The sequence below is a fragment of the Lissotriton vulgaris genome, chromosome 9, assembly GCF_964263255.1.
Source record: "Lissotriton vulgaris chromosome 9, aLisVul1.2, whole genome shotgun sequence".
Taxonomy (NCBI): Eukaryota; Metazoa; Chordata; class Amphibia; order Caudata; family Salamandridae; genus Lissotriton; species Lissotriton vulgaris.
Window position 1 is genome coordinate 540,353,376 of NC_141697.1, and position 19,614 is coordinate 540,372,989.

At 43.5% G+C, this 19,614-nt stretch overlaps 13 non-coding genes across 13 annotated transcripts; all 13 read right to left on the bottom strand.

Moving 5' to 3' along the window:
- Positions 1-231: 231 nt before the first annotated feature.
- Positions 232-303, bottom strand: TRNAG-UCC (transfer RNA glycine (anticodon UCC)). The gene has a single exon. It is a non-coding gene; the product is annotated as a tRNA-Gly (tRNA).
- Positions 304-1,816: 1,513 nt separating this feature from the next.
- Positions 1,817-1,888, bottom strand: TRNAG-CCC (transfer RNA glycine (anticodon CCC)). The gene has a single exon. It is a non-coding gene; the product is annotated as a tRNA-Gly (tRNA).
- A 1,529-nt stretch (positions 1,889-3,417) lies between these two features.
- Positions 3,418-3,489, bottom strand: TRNAG-UCC (transfer RNA glycine (anticodon UCC)). The gene has a single exon. It is a non-coding gene; the product is annotated as a tRNA-Gly (tRNA).
- A 1,522-nt stretch (positions 3,490-5,011) lies between these two features.
- TRNAG-CCC (transfer RNA glycine (anticodon CCC)) lies at positions 5,012-5,083 on the bottom strand. The gene has a single exon. It is a non-coding gene; the product is annotated as a tRNA-Gly (tRNA).
- A 1,533-nt stretch (positions 5,084-6,616) lies between these two features.
- TRNAG-UCC (transfer RNA glycine (anticodon UCC)) lies at positions 6,617-6,688 on the bottom strand. Its single transcript has one exon. It is a non-coding gene; the product is annotated as a tRNA-Gly (tRNA).
- A 1,513-nt stretch (positions 6,689-8,201) lies between these two features.
- TRNAG-CCC (transfer RNA glycine (anticodon CCC)) lies at positions 8,202-8,273 on the bottom strand. Its single transcript has one exon. It is a non-coding gene; the product is annotated as a tRNA-Gly (tRNA).
- A 1,533-nt stretch (positions 8,274-9,806) lies between these two features.
- TRNAG-UCC (transfer RNA glycine (anticodon UCC)) lies at positions 9,807-9,878 on the bottom strand. Its single transcript has one exon. It is a non-coding gene; the product is annotated as a tRNA-Gly (tRNA).
- A 1,513-nt stretch (positions 9,879-11,391) lies between these two features.
- On the bottom strand, positions 11,392-11,463 carry TRNAG-CCC (transfer RNA glycine (anticodon CCC)). Its single transcript has one exon. It is a non-coding gene; the product is annotated as a tRNA-Gly (tRNA).
- Positions 11,464-12,992: 1,529 nt separating this feature from the next.
- On the bottom strand, positions 12,993-13,064 carry TRNAG-UCC (transfer RNA glycine (anticodon UCC)). Its single transcript has one exon. It is a non-coding gene; the product is annotated as a tRNA-Gly (tRNA).
- Positions 13,065-14,577: 1,513 nt separating this feature from the next.
- Positions 14,578-14,649, bottom strand: TRNAG-CCC (transfer RNA glycine (anticodon CCC)). Its single transcript has one exon. It is a non-coding gene; the product is annotated as a tRNA-Gly (tRNA).
- A 1,529-nt stretch (positions 14,650-16,178) lies between these two features.
- On the bottom strand, positions 16,179-16,250 carry TRNAG-UCC (transfer RNA glycine (anticodon UCC)). The gene has a single exon. It is a non-coding gene; the product is annotated as a tRNA-Gly (tRNA).
- A 1,522-nt stretch (positions 16,251-17,772) lies between these two features.
- Positions 17,773-17,844, bottom strand: TRNAG-CCC (transfer RNA glycine (anticodon CCC)). The gene has a single exon. It is a non-coding gene; the product is annotated as a tRNA-Gly (tRNA).
- Positions 17,845-19,377: 1,533 nt separating this feature from the next.
- TRNAG-UCC (transfer RNA glycine (anticodon UCC)) lies at positions 19,378-19,449 on the bottom strand. Its single transcript has one exon. It is a non-coding gene; the product is annotated as a tRNA-Gly (tRNA).
- Positions 19,450-19,614: the final 165 nt, after the last annotated feature.

Sequence of the window (19,614 nt, forward strand, 5' to 3'; positions counted from 1 at the left end):
GTCTGCCCACTGTAACATATTTTTTTACCAGTACATGTGAGTGGTGACTCTGCTTTATGAAACTTATCATATATTAGGACAATGAATATAGCAGAAGGGGCGATCGAAATGCTTGCCTACATATTTGTTTATTTTTTATATAATGGCTGATTAACCTCTTAATTATATTACCATTTTGTGAAATGTTGCTTTAAAATATATCCTGCTTGCAGAATATATATGTATTTGTACTGCGTTGGCCGGGAATCGAACCCGGGTCAACTGCTTGGAAGGCAGCTATGCTCACCACTATACCACCAACGCCCTCTGATCTTTGCGCTCTCGGTTCTAAACATTAGGACCCTGAGTTCAATGACTATCATGCACCAGCTTCAATGGTGCATTTGGTTTAGATACCAACATGAAAAGCAATAGAAAGTTTTTGTAGAGGGTAAGGAACTGGGATTGAAACCAAGGACAAAGCTGTGCAGAAGAGAAGAATGGAAAGCAGCAATACAAATAATAGATATGAACACATAGAGGCAGCATGGGAAGCAAAGCAGGGAAGAGAAATAGAGAACATTCCATGAAATGCCCAGGAGATAGATAAGAGCAGAACAAAAAAGGGAAGAATGAAATTCAAAGCCTCCACATAAAAGTGTTTGAAGGTCCCACCAGTCATTCATGCTTATTATTGTGTGCCTTTACTTTCAAAGTACAGTGTGGAGCCTTTGACGATCCCTCTCTTGTATTTCAGCAGACACAGATAGTTGAGAAGTCTTTTCTCACATAGCTGGCACAAGCTTGCGCTTTTCCTTGCTGGTAGCGTGGAAATGACAGCTTGGTCCTTGGAAGTAAAATCAAGCAAAATTAGCAGAGGATGGTTTCGATCCATCGACCTCTGGGTTATGGGCCCAGCACGCTTCCGCTGCGCCACTCTGCTCCGTTGTGAAAGTGTTCTTTTTATGCAGATAAGGAGCATTAGGCAGAGTAGCATGGGATTGGTCTGGCTCTCACCTCATTTGCATAAGTATATCCCAAGGCATGCTGGGTGCAGAAAAACTTCATCTTCCCCTCTCACAATCAGTCATAACTGAAAGTCAGACACTCTTAGGCACTAGCCGTTTCAGGCCTTTATCAAGACAGTAGCTCTTGAACCATCTCTCTCTCGCTCTGTGATCCTAGCACTAGCATGCTCAGGATTTGGCTTTACCTTGGAGCCAGAGATATACCCGGTGAGGGCTTGCCCGGTGTGAGGCTTTTGAGCGTTTGGGAGCGTTGTCGACGTTGGACAGGAAACTATGCGAATATGAAGCCTCCAACATTCCTGCTTCAGTGAGTGGTTCTTTCCATGGACATCTGACTCTTGGATTCCTCTCAACTTGCCTTCTGATAAAACATTTTGTGAGCAGCAGTTTCCTTCGACAGCTACAAGGTGGCGCTACATTCAGGTGAGAGCACAAGTATGCACAAAATGTTAGGGACTTTTGCCAGATTTATCGGTGGATCTTGCATATTTTTTTCAGAGGCTAGATATTGCCTAGAAATGCTTTTTAACATAGAGATGCTGGAGTTACAATGTCTGGTCGGGCCTCAGCCCTTCCATTGTTTGCCCACTGTAACAAATTTATTACCAGCACATGTGTGTTGTGACTCTGCTTTATGAAACTTATCATATATTAGGACAATGTATGTAGCAGAAGGTGCGATTGAGATGTTTGCCCACGTATTTGTTTATTTTTTTATATATGGCTGATTAATCTGTTCGTGAAATTTCCATTTTGTGACATGTTGCATTACAATATATCCTGCTTGCAGAATATATAAGTATTTTCAGTGCGTTGGCCGGGAATCGAACCCGGGTCAACTGCTTGGGAAGCAGCTATGCTCACCACTATACCACCAACGCCCTCTGATGTGTTAGCTCTCGGTTCTAAATATTACGTTGCAGAAATCAATGACTATCTTGCACCAGCTTCAATGGTGCATTTGGTTTAGATACCAACATGAGAAGCAGTAGAACGTTTTTTGCAGAGGGTAAGGAACTGGGGATTGAAACCAAGGACAAAGTTGTGCAGAAGAGAAGAAATGAAAAGCAACAGTACAAATAGTAGAAATGAGCATATATAGGCAGCATGTGAAGCAAAGCAGGGAAGAGAAAGAGAACATTCCATGAAATGCCCAGGAGATAGATAAGAGCAGAACAAAAAGGGAAGAATGAAATTCAAAGCATGCCCAGAAAGTTGTGTGAAGCTCCCACCAGTCATTTATGGTTATAATTGTGTGTCTTTACTTTCAAAGTACAGGGTTGTACCTTTCACGATCACTCTTGTATTACACAGACACGAATAGTTGAGAAGTCTTTTCTCACATAGCTGGTACAAGCTTGCACTTTTCCTTTCTGGCTATGTGGAAATGACAGCTTGGTCCTTGGAAGGAAAATCAAGCAAAATTAGCAGAGGATGGTTTCGATCCATCGACCTCTGGGTTATGGGCCCAGCACGCTTCCGCTGCGCCACTCTGCTCCTTTGTGAAAGTGTTCTGTTTATGCAGATGAGGAGGCATTCAGAGAAGTGACGTGGGATTGGTCGGGCTCTCACCTCATTTGCCTAAGTATATCGCAAGGCATGCTGGGTGCAGAAAATCTTTATCTTCCCCTCTCACAATCAGTCACAACTGAAAGTCCAGACCCTCTTATTCACTAGCCGTTTCAGGCCTTTAACAAGACAACAGCTCTCCGACGCTCTCTGTCTCTCTCTCTCTCTGTGATCCTAGTGCTTGCATGCTCAGTATTTGGCTTTACCTGGGAGCCAGAGATCTACCCGGTGAGGGCTTGCCGGTATAAGGCTTTAGAGCGTTTGGGAGCGTTCGGTACATGAGAGGACGTTGGACTGGAAGCTATGCAAATTTGAAGCATCCAAACTTCCTGCTGCAGTCGGAGGCTCTTTCCATGGACATCTGCCTTTTGGATTCCTCTAAACTTGCCCTCTGATGAAACATTTTGTGAGCTGCAGTTACCTCCGACGGCTACAAGGTGGTGCTACATTCAGGTGAGGGCACAAGTATGCACAAAATGTTGGGGACTTTTGCCAGATTTATTGCTGGATCTTGCATATTTTTTTCAGAGGCTAAATATTGCCTAGGAAATGCTTTTTAACATAGAGATGCTGGAGTTAAAATGTCTGGTCGGGCCTCAGCCCTTTCATTGTCTGCCCACTGTAACATATTTTTTTACCAGTACATGTGAGTGGTGACTCTGCTTTATGAAACTTATCATATATTAGGACAATGAATATAGCAGAAGGGGCGATCGAAATGCTTGCCTACATATTTGTTTATTTTTTATATAATGGCTGATTAACCTCTTAATTATATTACCATTTTGTGAAATGTTGCTTTAAAATATATCCTGCTTGCAGAATATATAAGTATTTGTACTGCGTTGGCCGGGAATCGAACCCGGGTCAACTGCTTGGAAGGCAGCTATGCTCACCACTATACCACCAACGCCCTCTGATCTTTGCACTCTCGGTTCTAAACATTAGGACCCTGAGTTCAATGACTATCATGCACCAGCTTCAATGGTGCATTTGGTTTAGATACCAACATGAAAAGCAATAGAAAGTTTTTGTAGAGGGTAAGGAACTGGGATTGAAACCAAGGACAAAGCTGTGCAGAAGAGAAGAATGGAAAGCAGCAATACAAATAATAGATATGAACACATAGAGGCAGCATGGGAAGCAAAGCAGGGAAGAGAAATAGAGAACATTCCATGAAATGCCCAGGAGATAGATAAGAGCAGAACAAAAAAGGGAAGAATGAAATTCAAAGCCTCCACATAAAAGTGTTTGAAGGTCCCACCAGTCATTCATGCTTATTATTGTGTGCCTTTACTTTCAAAGTACAGTGTGGAGCTTTTGACGATCCCTCTCTTGTATTTCAGCAGACACAGATAGTTGAGAAGTCTTTTCTCACATAGCTGGCACAAGCTTGCGCTTTTCCTTGCTGGTAGCGTGGAAATGACAGCTTGGTCCTTGGAAGTAAAATCAAGCAAAATTAGCAGAGGATGGTTTCGATCCATCGACCTCTGGGTTATGGGCCCAGCACGCTTCCGCTGCGCCACTCTGCTCCGTTGTGAAAGTGTTCTTTTTATGCAGATAAGGAGCATTAGGCAGAGTAGCATGGGATTGGTCTGGCTCTCACCTCATTTGCATAAGTATATCCCAAGGCATGCTGGGTGCAGAAAAACTTCATCTTCCCCTCTCACAATCAGTCATAACTGAAAGTCAGACACTCTTAGGCACTAGCCGTTTCAGGCCTTTATCAAGACAGTAGCTCTTGAACCATCTCTCTCTCGCTCTGTGATCCTAGCACTAGCATGCTCAGGATTTGGCTTTACCTTGGAGCCAGAGATATACCCGGTGAGGGCTTGCCCGGTGTGAGGCTTTTGAGCGTTTGGGAGCGTTCGGGACGTGAGTGGACGTTGGACAGGAAACTATGCGAATATGAAGCCTCCAACATTCCTGCTTCAGTGAGTGGTTCTTTCCATGGACATCTGACTCTTGGATTCCTCTCAACTTGCCTTCTGATAAAACATTTTGTGAGCAGCAGTTTCCTTCGACAGCTACAAGGTGGCGCTACATTCAGGTGAGAGCACAAGTATGCACAAAATGTTAGGGACTTTTGCCAGATTTATCGGTGGATCTTGCATATTTTTTCAGAGGCTAGATATTGCCTAGAAATGCTTTTTAACATAGAGATGCTGGAGTTACAATGTCTGGTCGGGCCTCAGCCCTTCCATTGTTTGCCCACTGTAACAAATTTATTACCAGCACATGTGTGTTGTGACTCTGCTTTATGAAACTTATCATATATTAGGACAATGTATGTAGCAGAAGGTGCGATTGAGATGTTTGCCCACGTATTTGTTTATTTTTTTATATATGGCTGATTAATCTGTTCGTGAAATTTCCATTTCGTGACATGTTGCATTACAATATATCCTGCTTGCAGAATATATAAGTATTTTCAGCGCGTTGGCCGGGAATCGAACCCGGGTCAACTGCTTGGGAAGCAGCTATGCTCACCACTATACCACCAACGCCCTCTGATGTGTTAGCTCTCGGTTCTAAATATTACGTTGCAGAAATCAATGACTATCTTGCACCAGCTTCAATGGTGCATTTGGTTTAGATACCAACATGAGAAGCAGTAGAACGTTTTTTGCAGAGGGTAAGGAACTGGGGATTGAAACCAAGGACAAAGTTGTGCAGAAGAGAAGAAATGAAAAGCAACAGTACAAATAGTAGAAATGAGCATATATAGGCAGCATGGGAAGCAAAGCAGGGAAGAGAAAGAGAACATTCCATGAAATGCCCAGGAGATATATAAGAGCAGAACAAAAAGGGAAGAATGAAATTCAAAGCATGCCCAGAAAGTTGTGTGAAGCTCCCACCAGTCAGTCATTTATGGTTATAATTGTGTGTCTTTACTTTCAAAGTACAGGGTTGTACCTTTCACGATCACTCTTGTATTACACAGACACGAATAGTTGAGAAGTCTTTTCTCACATAGCTGGCACAAGCTTGCACTTTTCCTTTCTGGCTATGTGGAAATGACAGCTTGGTCCTTGGAAGGAAAATCAAGCAAAATTAGCAGAGGATGGTTTCGATCCATCGACCTCTGGGTTATGGGCCCAGCACGCTTCCGCTGCGCCACTCTGCTCCTTTGTGAAAGTGTTCTCTTTATGCAGATGAGGAGGCATTCAGAGAAGTGACGTGGGATTGGTCGGGCTCTCACCTCATTTGCCTAAGTATATCGCAAGGCATGCTGGGTGCAGAAAATCTTTATCTTCCCCTCTCACAATCAGTCACAACTGAAAGTCCAGACCCTCTTAGGCACTAGCCGTTTCAGGCCTTTAACAAGACAACAGCTCTCCGACGCTCTCTGTCTCTCTCTCTCTCTGTGATCCTAGTGCTTGCATGCTCAGTATTTGGCTTTTCCTGGGAGCCAGAGATCTACCCGGTGAGGGCTTGCCGGTATAAGGCTTTAGAGCGTTTGGGAGCGTTCGGTACATGAGAGGACGTTGGACTGGAAGCTATGCAAATTTGAAGCATCCAAACTTCCTGCTGCAGTCGGAGGCTCTTTCCATGGACATCTGCCTTTTGGATTCCTCTAAACTTGCCCTCTGATGAAACATTTTGTGAGCTGCAGTTACCTCCGACGGCTACAAGGTGGTGCTACATTCAGGTGAGGGCACAAGTATGCACAAAATGTTGGGGACTTTTGCCAGATTTATTGCTGGATCTTGCATATTTTTTTCAGAGGCTAAATATTGCCTAGGAAATGCTTTTTAACATAGAGATGCTGGAGTTAAAATGTCTGGTTGGGCCTCAGCCCTTTCATTGTCTGCCCACTGTAACATATTTTTTTACCAGTACATGTGAGTGGTGACTCTGCTTTATGAAACTTATCATATATTAGGACAATGAATATAGCAGAAGGGGCGATCGAAATGCTTGCCTACATATTTGTTTATTTTTTATATAATGGCTGATTAACCTCTTAATTATATTACCATTTTGTGAAATGTTGCTTTAAAATATATCCTGCTTGCAGAATATATAAGTATTTGTACTGCGTTGGCCGGGAATCGAACCCGGGTCAACTGCTTGGAAGGCAGCTATGCTCACCACTATACCACCAACGCCCTCTGATCTTTGCGCTCTCGGTTCTAAACATTAGGACCCTGAGTTCAATGACTATCATGCACCAGCTTCAATGGTGCATTTGGTTTAGATACCAACATGAAAAGCAATAGAAAGTTTTTGTAGAGGGTAAGGAACTGGGATTGAAACCAAGGACAAAGCTGTGCAGAAGAGAAGAATGGAAAGCAGCAATACAAATAATAGATATGAACACATAGAGGCAGCATGGGAAGCAAAGCAGGGAAGAGAAATAGAGAACATTCCATGAAATGCCCAGGAGATAGATAAGAGCAGAACAAAAAAGGGAAGAATGAAATTCAAAGCCTCCACATAAAAGTGTTTGAAGGTCCCACCAGTCATTCATGCTTATTATTGTGTGCCTTTACTTTCAAAGTACAGTGTGGAGCCTTTGACGATCCCTCTCTTGTATTTCAGCAGACACAGATAGTTGAGAAGTCTTTTCTCACATAGCTGGCACAAGCTTGCGCTTTTCCTTGCTGGTAGCGTGGAAATGACAGCTTGGTCCTTGGAAGTAAAATCAAGCAAAATTAGCAGAGGATGGTTTCGCTCCATCGACCTCTGGGTTATGGGCCCAGCACGCTTCCGCTGCGCCACTCTGCTCCGTTGTGAAAGTGTTCTTTTTATGCAGATAAGGAGCATTAGGCAGAGTAGCATGGGATTGGTCTGGCTCTCACCTCATTTGCATAAGTATATCCCAAGGCATGCTGGGTGCAGAAAAACTTCATCTTCCCCTCTCACAATCAGTCATAACTGAAAGTCAGACACTCTTAGGCACTAGCCGTTTCAGGCCTTTATCAAGACAGTAGCTCTTGAACCATCTCTCTCTCGCTCTGTGATCCTAGCACTAGCATGCTCAGGATTTGGCTTTACCTTGGAGCCAGAGATATACCCGGTGAGGGCTTGCCCGGTGTGAGGCTTTTGAGCGTTTGGGAGCGTTGTGGACGTTGGACAGGAAACTATGCGAATATGAAGCCTCCAACATTCCTGCTTCAGTGAGTGGTTCTTTCCATGGACATCTGACTCTTGGATTCCTCTCAACTTGCCTTCTGATAAAACATTTTGTGAGCAGCAGTTTCCTTCGACAGCTACAAGGTGGCGCTACATTCAGGTGAGAGCACAAGTATGCACAAAATGTTAGGGACTTTTGCCAGATTTATCGGTGGATCTTGCATATTTTTTTCAGAGGCTAGATATTGCCTAGAAATGCTTTTTAACATAGAGATGCTGGAGTTACAATGTCTGGTCGGGCCTCAGCCCTTCCATTGTTTGCCCACTGTAACAAATTTATTACCAGCACATGTGTGTTGTGACTCTGCTTTATGAAACTTATCATATATTAGGACAATGTATGTAGCAGAAGGTGCGATTGAGATGTTTGCCCACGTATTTGTTTATTTTTTTATATATGGCTGATTAATCTGTTCGTGAAATTTCCATTTTGTGACATGTTGCATTACAATATATCCTGCTTGCAGAATATATAAGTATTTTCAGTGCGTTGGCCGGGAATCGAACCCGGGTCAACTGCTTGGGAAGCAGCTATGCTCACCACTATACCACCAACGCCCTCTGATGTGTTAGCTCTCGGTTCTAAATATTACGTTGCAGAAATCAATGACTATCTTGCACCAGCTTCAATGGTGCATTTGGTTTAGATACCAACATGAGAAGCAGTAGAACGTTTTTTGCAGAGGGTAAGGAACTGGGGATTGAAACCAAGGACAAAGTTGTGCAGAAGAGAAGAAATGAAAAGCAACAGTACAAATAGTAGAAATGAGCATATATAGGCAGCATGGGAAGCAAAGCAGGGAAGAGAAAGAGAACATTCCATGAAATGCCCAGGAGATATATAAGAGCAGAACAAAAAGGGAAGAATGAAATTCAAAGCATGCCCAGAAAGTTGTGTGAAGCTCCCACCAGTCAGTCATTTATGGTTATAATTGTGTGTCTTTACTTTCAAAGTACAGGGTTGTACCTTTCACGATCACTCTTGTATTACACAGACACGAATAGTTGAGAAGTCTTTTCTCACATAGCTGGCACAAGCTTGCACTTTTCCTTTCTGGCTATGTGGAAATGACAGCTTGGTCCTTGGAAGGAAAATCAAGCAAAATTAGCAGAGGATGGTTTCGATCCATCGACCTCTGGGTTATGGGCCCAGCACGCTTCCGCTGCGCCACTCTGCTCCTTTGTGAAAGTGTTCTCTTTATGCAGATGAGGAGGCATTCAGAGAAGTGACGTGGGATTGGTCGGGCTCTCACCTCATTTGCCTAAGTATATCGCAAGGCATGCTGGGTGCAGAAAATCTTTATCTTCCCCTCTCACAATCAGTCACAACTGAAAGTCCAGACCCTCTTAGGCACTAGCCGTTTCAGGCCTTTAACAAGACAACAGCTCTCCGACGCTCTCTGTCTCTCTCTCTCTCTGTGATCCTAGTGCTTGCATGCTCAGTATTTGGCTTTTCCTGGGAGCCAGAGATCTACCCGGTGAGGGCTTGCCGGTATAAGGCTTTAGAGCGTTTGGGAGCGTTCGGTACATGAGAGGACGTTGGACTGGAAGCTATGCAAATTTGAAGCATCCAAACTTCCTGCTGCAGTCGGAGGCTCTTTCCATGGACATCTGCCTTTTGGATTCCTCTAAACTTGCCCTCTGATGAAACATTTTGTGAGCTGCAGTTACCTCCGACGGCTACAAGGTGGTGCTACATTCAGGTGAGGGCACAAGTATGCACAAAATGTTGGGGACTTTTGCCAGATTTATTGCTGGATCTTGCATATTTTTTTCAGAGGCTAAATATTGCCTAGGAAATGCTTTTTAACATAGAGATGCTGGAGTTAAAATGTCTGGTTGGGCCTCAGCCCTTTCATTGTCTGCCCACTGTAACATATTTTTTTACCAGTACATGTGAGTGGTGACTCTGCTTTATGAAACTTATCATATATTAGGACAATGAATATAGCAGAAGGGGCGATCGAAATGCTTGCCTACATATTTGTTTATTTTTTATATAATGGCTGATTAACCTCTTAATTATATTACCATTTTGTGAAATGTTGCTTTAAAATATATCCTGCTTGCAGAATATATAAGTATTTGTACTGCGTTGGCCGGGAATCGAACCCGGGTCAACTGCTTGGAAGGCAGCTATGCTCACCACTATACCACCAACGCCCTCTGATCTTTGCGCTCTCGGTTCTAAACATTAGGACCCTGAGTTCAATGACTATCATGCACCAGCTTCAATGGTGCATTTGGTTTAGATACCAACATGAAAAGCAATAGAAGGTTTTTTTAGAGGGTAAGGAACTGGGATTGAAACCAAGGACAAAGCTGTGCAGAAGAGAAGAATGGAAAGCAGCAATACAAATAATAGATATGAACACATAGAGGCAGCATGGGAAGCAAAGCAGGGAAGAGAAATAGAGAACATTCCATGAAATGCCCAGGAGATAGATAAGAGCAGAACAAAAAAGGGAAGAATGAAATTCAAAGCCTCCACATAAAAGTGTTTGAAGGTCCCACCAGTCATTCATGCTTATTATTGTGTGCCTTTACTTTCAAAGTACAGTGTGGAGCCTTTGACGATCCCTCTCTTGTATTTCAGCAGACACAGATAGTTGAGAAGTCTTTTCTCACATAGCTGGCACAAGCTTGCGCTTTTCCTTGCTGGTAGCGTGGAAATGACAGCTTGGTCCTTGGAAGTAAAATCAAGCAAAATTAGCAGAGGATGGTTTCGCTCCATCGACCTCTGGGTTATGGGCCCAGCACGCTTCCGCTGCGCCACTCTGCTCCGTTGTGAAAGTGTTCTTTTTATGCAGATAAGGAGCATTAGGCAGAGTAGCATGGGATTGGTCTGGCTCTCACCTCATTTGCATAAGTATATCCCAAGGCATGCTGGGTGCAGAAAAACTTCATCTTCCCCTCTCACAATCAGTCATAACTGAAAGTCAGACACTCTTAGGCACTAGCCGTTTCAGGCCTTTATCAAGACAGTAGCTCTTGAACCATCTCTCTCTCGCTCTGTGATCCTAGCACTAGCATGCTCAGGATTTGGCTTTACCTTGGAGCCAGAGATATACCCGGTGAGGGCTTGCCCGGTGTGAGGCTTTTGAGCGTTTGGGAGCGTTGTGGACGTTGGACAGGAAACTATGCGAATATGAAGCCTCCAACATTCCTGCTTCAGTGAGTGGTTCTTTCCATGGACATCTGACTCTTGGATTCCTCTCAACTTGCCTTCTGATAAAACATTTTGTGAGCAGCAGTTTCCTTCGACAGCTACAAGGTGGCGCTACATTCAGGTGAGAGCACAAGTATGCACAAAATGTTAGGGACTTTTGCCAGATTTATCGGTGGATCTTGCATATTTTTTTCAGAGGCTAGATATTGCCTAGAAATGCTTTTTAACATAGAGATGCTGGAGTTACAATGTCTGGTCGGGCCTCAGCCCTTCCATTGTTTGCCCACTGTAACAAATTTATTACCAGCACATGTGTGTTGTGACTCTGCTTTATGAAACTTATCATATATTAGGACAATGTATGTAGCAGAAGGTGCAATTGAGATGTTTGCCCACGTATTTGTTTATTTTTTTATATATGGCTGATTAATCTGTTCGTGAAATTTCCATTTTGTGACATGTTGCATTACAATATATCCTGCTTGCAGAATATATAAGTATTTTCAGTGCGTTGGCCGGGAATCGAACCCGGGTCAACTGCTTGGGAAGCAGCTATGCTCACCACTATACCACCAACGCCCTCTGATGTGTTAGCTCTCGGTTCTAAATATTACGTTGCAGAAATCAATGACTATCTTGCACCAGCTTCAATGGTGCATTTGGTTTAGATACCAACATGAGAAGCAGTAGAACGTTTTTTGCAGAGGGTAAGGAACTGGGGATTGAAACCAAGGACAAAGTTGTGCAGAAGAGAAGAAATGAAAAGCAACAGTACAAATAGTAGAAATGAGCATATATAGGCAGCATGGGAAGCAAAGCAGGGAAGAGAAAGAGAACATTCCATGAAATGCCCAGGAGATAGATAAGAGCAGAACAAAAAGGGAAGAATGAAATTCAAAGCATGCCCAGAAAGTTGTGTGAAGCTCCCACCAGTCATTTATGGTTATAATTGTGTGTCTTTACTTTCAAAGTACAGGGTTGTACCTTTCACGATCACTCTTGTATTACACAGACACGAATAGTTGAGAAGTCTTTTCTCACATAGCTGGTACAAGCTTGCACTTTTCCTTTCTGGCTATGTGGAAATGACAGCTTGGTCCTTGGAAGGAAAATCAAGCAAAATTAGCAGAGGATGGTTTCGATCCATCGACCTCTGGGTTATGGGCCCAGCACGCTTCCGCTGCGCCACTCTGCTCCTTTGTGAAAGTGTTCTGTTTATGCAGATGAGGAGGCATTCAGAGAAGTGACGTGGGATTGGTCGGGCTCTCACCTCATTTGCCTAAGTATATCGCAAGGCATGCTGGGTGCAGAAAATCTTTATCTTCCCCTCTCACAATCAGTCACAACTGAAAGTCCAGACCCTCTTATTCACTAGCCGTTTCAGGCCTTTAACAAGACAACAGCTCTCCGACGCTCTCTGTCTCTCTCTCTCTCTGTGATCCTAGTGCTTGCATGCTCAGTATTTGGCTTTACCTGGGAGCCAGAGATCTACCCGGTGAGGGCTTGCCGGTATAAGGCTTTAGAGCGTTTGGGAGCGTTCGGTACATGAGAGGACGTTGGACTGGAAGCTATGCAAATTTGAAGCATCCAAACTTCCTGCTGCAGTCGGAGGCTCTTTCCATGGACATCTGCCTTTTGGATTCCTCTAAACTTGCCCTCTGATGAAACATTTTGTGAGCTGCAGTTACCTCCGACGGCTACAAGGTGGTGCTACATTCAGGTGAGGGCACAAGTATGCACAAAATGTTGGGGACTTTTGCCAGATTTATTGCTGGATCTTGCATATTTTTTTCAGAGGCTAAATATTGCCTAGGAAATGCTTTTTAACATAGAGATGCTGGAGTTAAAATGTCTGGTCGGGCCTCAGCCCTTTCATTGTCTGCCCACTGTAACATATTTTTTTACCAGTACATGTGAGTGGTGACTCTGCTTTATGAAACTTATCATATATTAGGACAATGAATATAGCAGAAGGGGCGATCGAAATGCTTGCCTACATATTTGTTTATTTTTTATATAATGGCTGATTAACCTCTTAATTATATTACCATTTTGTGAAATGTTGCTTTAAAATATATCCTGCTTGCAGAATATATATGTATTTGTACTGCGTTGGCCGGGAATCGAACCCGGGTCAACTGCTTGGAAGGCAGCTATGCTCACCACTATACCACCAACGCCCTCTGATCTTTGCGCTCTCGGTTCTAAACATTAGGACCCTGAGTTCAATGACTATCATGCACCAGCTTCAATGGTGCATTTGGTTTAGATACCAACATGAAAAGCAATAGAAAGTTTTTGTAGAGGGTAAGGAACTGGGATTGAAACCAAGGACAAAGCTGTGCAGAAGAGAAGAATGGAAAGCAGCAATACAAATAATAGATATGAACACATAGAGGCAGCATGGGAAGCAAAGCAGGGAAGAGAAATAGAGAACATTCCATGAAATGCCCAGGAGATAGATAAGAGCAGAACAAAAAAGGGAAGAATGAAATTCAAAGCCTCCACATAAAAGTGTTTGAAGGTCCCACCAGTCATTCATGCTTATTATTGTGTGCCTTTACTTTCAAAGTACAGTGTGGAGCCTTTGACGATCCCTCTCTTGTATTTCAGCAGACACAGATAGTTGAGAAGTCTTTTCTCACATAGCTGGCACAAGCTTGCGCTTTTCCTTGCTGGTAGCGTGGAAATGACAGCTTGGTCCTTGGAAGTAAAATCAAGCAAAATTAGCAGAGGATGGTTTCGATCCATCGACCTCTGGGTTATGGGCCCAGCACGCTTCCGCTGCGCCACTCTGCTCCGTTGTGAAAGTGTTCTTTTTATGCAGATAAGGAGCATTAGGCAGAGTAGCATGGGATTGGTCTGGCTCTCACCTCATTTGCATAAGTATATCCCAAGGCATGCTGGGTGCAGAAAAACTTCATCTTCCCCTCTCACAATCAGTCATAACTGAAAGTCAGACACTCTTAGGCACTAGCCGTTTCAGGCCTTTATCAAGACAGTAGCTCTTGAACCATCTCTCTCTCGCTCTGTGATCCTAGCACTAGCATGCTCAGGATTTGGCTTTACCTTGGAGCCAGAGATATACCCGGTGAGGGCTTGCCCGGTGTGAGGCTTTTGAGCGTTTGGGAGCGTTGTCGACGTTGGACAGGAAACTATGCGAATATGAAGCCTCCAACATTCCTGCTTCAGTGAGTGGTTCTTTCCATGGACATCTGACTCTTGGATTCCTCTCAACTTGCCTTCTGATAAAACATTTTGTGAGCAGCAGTTTCCTTCGACAGCTACAAGGTGGCGCTACATTCAGGTGAGAGCACAAGTATGCACAAAATGTTAGGGACTTTTGCCAGATTTATCGGTGGATCTTGCATATTTTTTTCAGAGGCTAGATATTGCCTAGAAATGCTTTTTAACATAGAGATGCTGGAGTTACAATGTCTGGTCGGGCCTCAGCCCTTCCATTGTTTGCCCACTGTAACAAATTTATTACCAGCACATGTGTGTTGTGACTCTGCTTTATGAAACTTATCATATATTAGGACAATGTATGTAGCAGAAGGTGCGATTGAGATGTTTGCCCACGTATTTGTTTATTTTTTTATATATGGCTGATTAATCTGTTCGTGAAATTTCCATTTTGTGACATGTTGCATTACAATATATCCTGCTTGCAGAATATATAAGTATTTTCAGTGCGTTGGCCGGGAATCGAACCCGGGTCAACTGCTTGGGAAGCAGCTATGCTCACCACTATACCACCAACGCCCTCTGATGTGTTAGCTCTCGGTTCTAAATATTACGTTGCAGAAATCAATGACTATCTTGCACCAGCTTCAATGGTGCATTTGGTTTAGATACCAACATGAGAAGCAGTAGAACGTTTTTTGCAGAGGGTAAGGAACTGGGGATTGAAACCAAGGACAAAGTTGTGCAGAAGAGAAGAAATGAAAAGCAACAGTACAAATAGTAGAAATGAGCATATATAGGCAGCATGTGAAGCAAAGCAGGGAAGAGAAAGAGAACATTCCATGAAATGCCCAGGAGATAGATAAGAGCAGAACAAAAAGGGAAGAATGAAATTCAAAGCATGCCCAGAAAGTTGTGTGAAGCTCCCACCAGTCATTTATGGTTATAATTGTGTGTCTTTACTTTCAAAGTACAGGGTTGTACCTTTCACGATCACTCTTGTATTACACAGACACGAATAGTTGAGAAGTCTTTTCTCACATAGCTGGTACAAGCTTGCACTTTTCCTTTCTGGCTATGTGGAAATGACAGCTTGGTCCTTGGAAGGAAAATCAAGCAAAATTAGCAGAGGATGGTTTCGATCCATCGACCTCTGGGTTATGGGCCCAGCACGCTTCCGCTGCGCCACTCTGCTCCTTTGTGAAAGTGTTCTGTTTATGCAGATGAGGAGGCATTCAGAGAAGTGACGTGGGATTGGTCGGGCTCTCACCTCATTTGCCTAAGTATATCGCAAGGCATGCTGGGTGCAGAAAATCTTTATCTTCCCCTCTCACAATCAGTCACAACTGAAAGTCCAGACCCTCTTATTCACTAGCCGTTTCAGGCCTTTAACAAGACAACAGCTCTCCGACGCTCTCTGTCTCTCTCTCTCTCTGTGATCCTAGTGCTTGCATGCTCAGTATTTGGCTTTACCTGGGAGCCAGAGATCTACCCGGTGAGGGCTTGCCGGTATAAGGCTTTAGAGCGTTTGGGAGCGTTCGGTACATGAGAGGACGTTGGACTGGAAGCTATGCAAATTTGAAGCATCCAAACTTCCTGCTGCAGTCGGAGGCTCTTTCCATGGACATCTGCCTTTTGGATTCCTCTAAACTTGCCCTCTGATGAAACATTTTGTGAGCTGCAGTTACCTCCGACGGCTACAAGGTGGTGCTACATTCAGGTGAGGGCACAAGTATGCACAAAATGTTGGGGACTTTTGCCAGATTTATTGCTGGATCTTGCATATTTTTTTCAGAGGCTAAATATTGCCTAGGAAATGCTTTTTAACATAGAGATGCTGGAGTTAAAATGTCTGGTCGGGCCTCAGCCCTTTCATTGTCTGCCCACTGTAACATATTTTTTTACCAGTACATGTGAGTGGTGACTCTGCTTTATGAAACTTATCATATATTAGGACAATGAATATAGCAGAAGGGGCGATCGAAATGCTTGCCTACATATTTGTTTATTTTTTATATAATGGCTGATTAACCTCTTAATTATATTACCATTTTGTGAAATGTTGCTTTAAAATATATCCTGCTTGCAGAATATATAAGTATTTGTACTGCGTTGGCCGGGAATCGAACCCGGGTCAACTGCTTGGAAGGCAGCTATGCTCACCACTATACCACCAACGCCCTCTGATCTTTGCACTCTCGGTTCTAAACATTAGGACCCTGAGTTCAATGACTATCATGCACCAGCTTCAATGGTGCATTTGGTTTAGATACCAACATGAAAAGCAATAGAAAGTTTTTGTAGAGGGTAAGGAACTGGGATTGAAACCAAGGACAAAGCTGTGCAGAAGAGAAGAATGGAAAGCAGCAATACAAATAATAGATATGAACACATAGAGGCAGCATGGGAAGCAAAGCAGGGAAGAGAAATAGAGAACATTCCATGAAATGCCCAGGAGATAGATAAGAGCAGAACAAAAAAGGGAAGAATGAAATTCAAAGCCTCCACATAAAAGTGTTTGAAGGTCCCACCAGTCATTCATGCTTATTATTGTGTGCCTTTACTTTCAAAGTACAGTGTGGAGCTTTTGACGATCCCTCTCTTGTATTTCAGCAGACACAGATAGTTGAGAAGTCTTTTCTCACATAGCTGGCACAAGCTTGCGCTTTTCCTTGCTGGTAGCGTGGAAATGACAGCTTGGTCCTTGGAAGTAAAATCAAGCAAAATTAGCAGAGGATGGTTTCGATCCATCGACCTCTGGGTTATGGGCCCAGCACGCTTCCGCTGCGCCACTCTGCTCCGTTGTGAAAGTGTTCTTTTTATGCAGATAAGGAGCATTAGGCAGAGTAGCATGGGATTGGTCTGGCTCTCACCTCATTTGCATAAGTATATCCCAAGGCATGCTGGGTGCAGAAAAACTTCATCTTCCCCTCTCACAATCAGTCATAACTGAAAGTCAGACACTCTTAGGCACTAGCCGTTTCAGGCCTTTATCAAGACAGTAGCTCTTGAACCATCTCTCTCTCGCTCTGTGATCCTAGCACTAGCATGCTCAGGATTTGGCTTTACCTTGGAGCCAGAGATATACCCGGTGAGGGCTTGCCCGGTGTGAGGCTTTTGAGCGTTTGGGAGCGTTCGGGACGTGAGTGGACGTTGGACAGGAAACTATGCGAATATGAAGCCTCCAACATTCCTGCTTCAGTGAGTGGTTCTTTCCATGGACATCTGACTCTTGGATTCCTCTCAACTTGCCTTCTGATAAAACATTTTGTGAGCAGCAGTTTCCTTCGACAGCTACAAGGTGGCGCTACATTCAGGTGAGAGCACAAGTATGCACAAAATGTTAGGGACTTTTGCCAGATTTATCGGTGGATCTTGCATATTTTTTCAGAGGCTAGATATTGCCTAGAAATGCTTTTTAACATAGAGATGCTGAAGTTACAATGTCTGGTCGGGCCTCAGCCCTTCCATTGTTTGCCCACTGTAACAAATTTATTACCAGCACATGTGTGTTGTGACTCTGCTTTATGAAACTTATCATATATTAGGACAATGTATGTAGCAGAAGGTGCGATTGAGATGTTTGCCCACGTATTTGTTTATTTTTTTATATATGGCTGATTAATCTGTTCGTGAAATTTCCATTTTGTGACATGTTGCATTACAATATATCCTGCTTGCAGAATATATAAGTATTTTCAGTGCGTTGGCCGGGAATCGAACCCGGGTCAACTGCTTGGGAAGCAGCTATGCTCACCACTATACCACCAACGCCCTCTGATGTGTTAGCTCTCGGTTCTAAATATTACGTTGCAGAAATCAATGACTATCTTGCACCAGCTTCAATGGTGCATTTGGTTTAGATACCAACATGAGAAGCAGTAGAACGTTTTTTGCAGAGGGTAAGGAACTGGGGATTGAAACCAAGGACAAAGTTGTGCAGAAGAGAAGAAATGAAAAGCAACAGTACAAATAGTAGAAATGAGCATATATAGGCAGCATGGGAAGCAAAGCAGGGAAGAGAAAGAGAACATTCCATGAAATGCCCAGGAGATAGATAAGAGCAGAACAAAAAGGGAAGAATGAAATTCAAAGCATGCCCAGAAAGTTGTGTGAAGCTCCCACCAGTCAGTCATTTATGGTTATAATTGTGTGTCTTTACTTTCAAAGTACAGGGTTGTACCTTTCACGATCACTCTTGTATTACACAGACACGAATAGTTGAGAAGTCTTTTCTCACATAGCTGGCACAAGCTTGCACTTTTCCTTTCTGGCTATGTGGAAATGACAGCTTGGTCCTTGGAAGGAAAATCAAGCAAAATTAGCAGAGGATGGTTTCGATCCATCGACCTCTGGGTTATGGGCCCAGCACGCTTCCGCTGCGCCACTCTGCTCCTTTGTGAAAGTGTTCTCTTTATGCAGATGAGGAGGCATTCAGAGAAGTGACGTGGGATTGGTCGGGCTCTCACCTCATTTGCCTAAGTATATCGCAAGGCATGCTGGGTGCAGAAAATCTTTATCTTCCCCTCTCACAATCAGTCACAACTGAAAGTCCAGACCCTCTTAGGCACTAGCCGTTTCAGGCCTTTAACAAGACAACAGCTCTCCGACGCTCTCTGTCTCTCTCTCTCTCTGTGATCCTAGTGCTTGCATGCTCAGTATTTGGCTTTTCCTGGGAGCCAGAGATCTACCCGGTGAGGGCTTGCCAGTATAAGGCTTTAGAGCGTTTGGGAGCGTTCGGTACATGAGAGGACGTTGGACTGGAAGCTATGCAAATTTGAAGCATCCAAACTTCCTGCTGCAGTCGGAGGCTCTTTCCATGGACATCTGCCTTTTGGATTCCTCTAAACTTGCCCTCTGATGAAACATTTTGTGAGCTGCAGTTACCTCCGACGGCTACAAGGTGGTGCTACATTCAGGTGAGGGCACAAGTATGCACAAAATGTTGGGGACTTTTGCCAGATTTATTGCTGGACCTTGCATATTTTTTTCAGAGGCTAAATATTGCCTAGGAAATGCTTTTTAACATAGAGATGCTGGAGTTAAAATGTCTGGTCGGGCCTCAGCCCTTTCATTGTCTGCCCACTGTAACATATTTTTTTACCAGTACATGTGAGTGGTGACTCTGCTTTATGAAACTTATCATATATTAGGACAATGAATATAGCAGAAGGGGCGATCGAAATGCTTGCCTACATATTTGTTTATTTTTTATATAATGGCTGATTAACCTCTTAATTATATTACCATTTTGTGAAATGTTGCTTTAAAATATATCCTGCTTGCAGAATATATAAGTATTTGTACTGCGTTGGCCGGGAATCGAACCCGGGTCAACTGCTTGGAAGGCAGCTATGCTCACCACTATACCACCAACGCCCTCTGATCTTTGTGCTCTCGGTTCTAAACATTAGGACCCTGAGTTCAATGACTATCATGCACCAGCTTCAATGGTGCATTTGGTTTAGATACCAACATGAAAAGCAATAGAAAGTTTTTGTAGAGGGTAAGGAACTGGGATTGAAACCAAGGACAAAGCTGTGC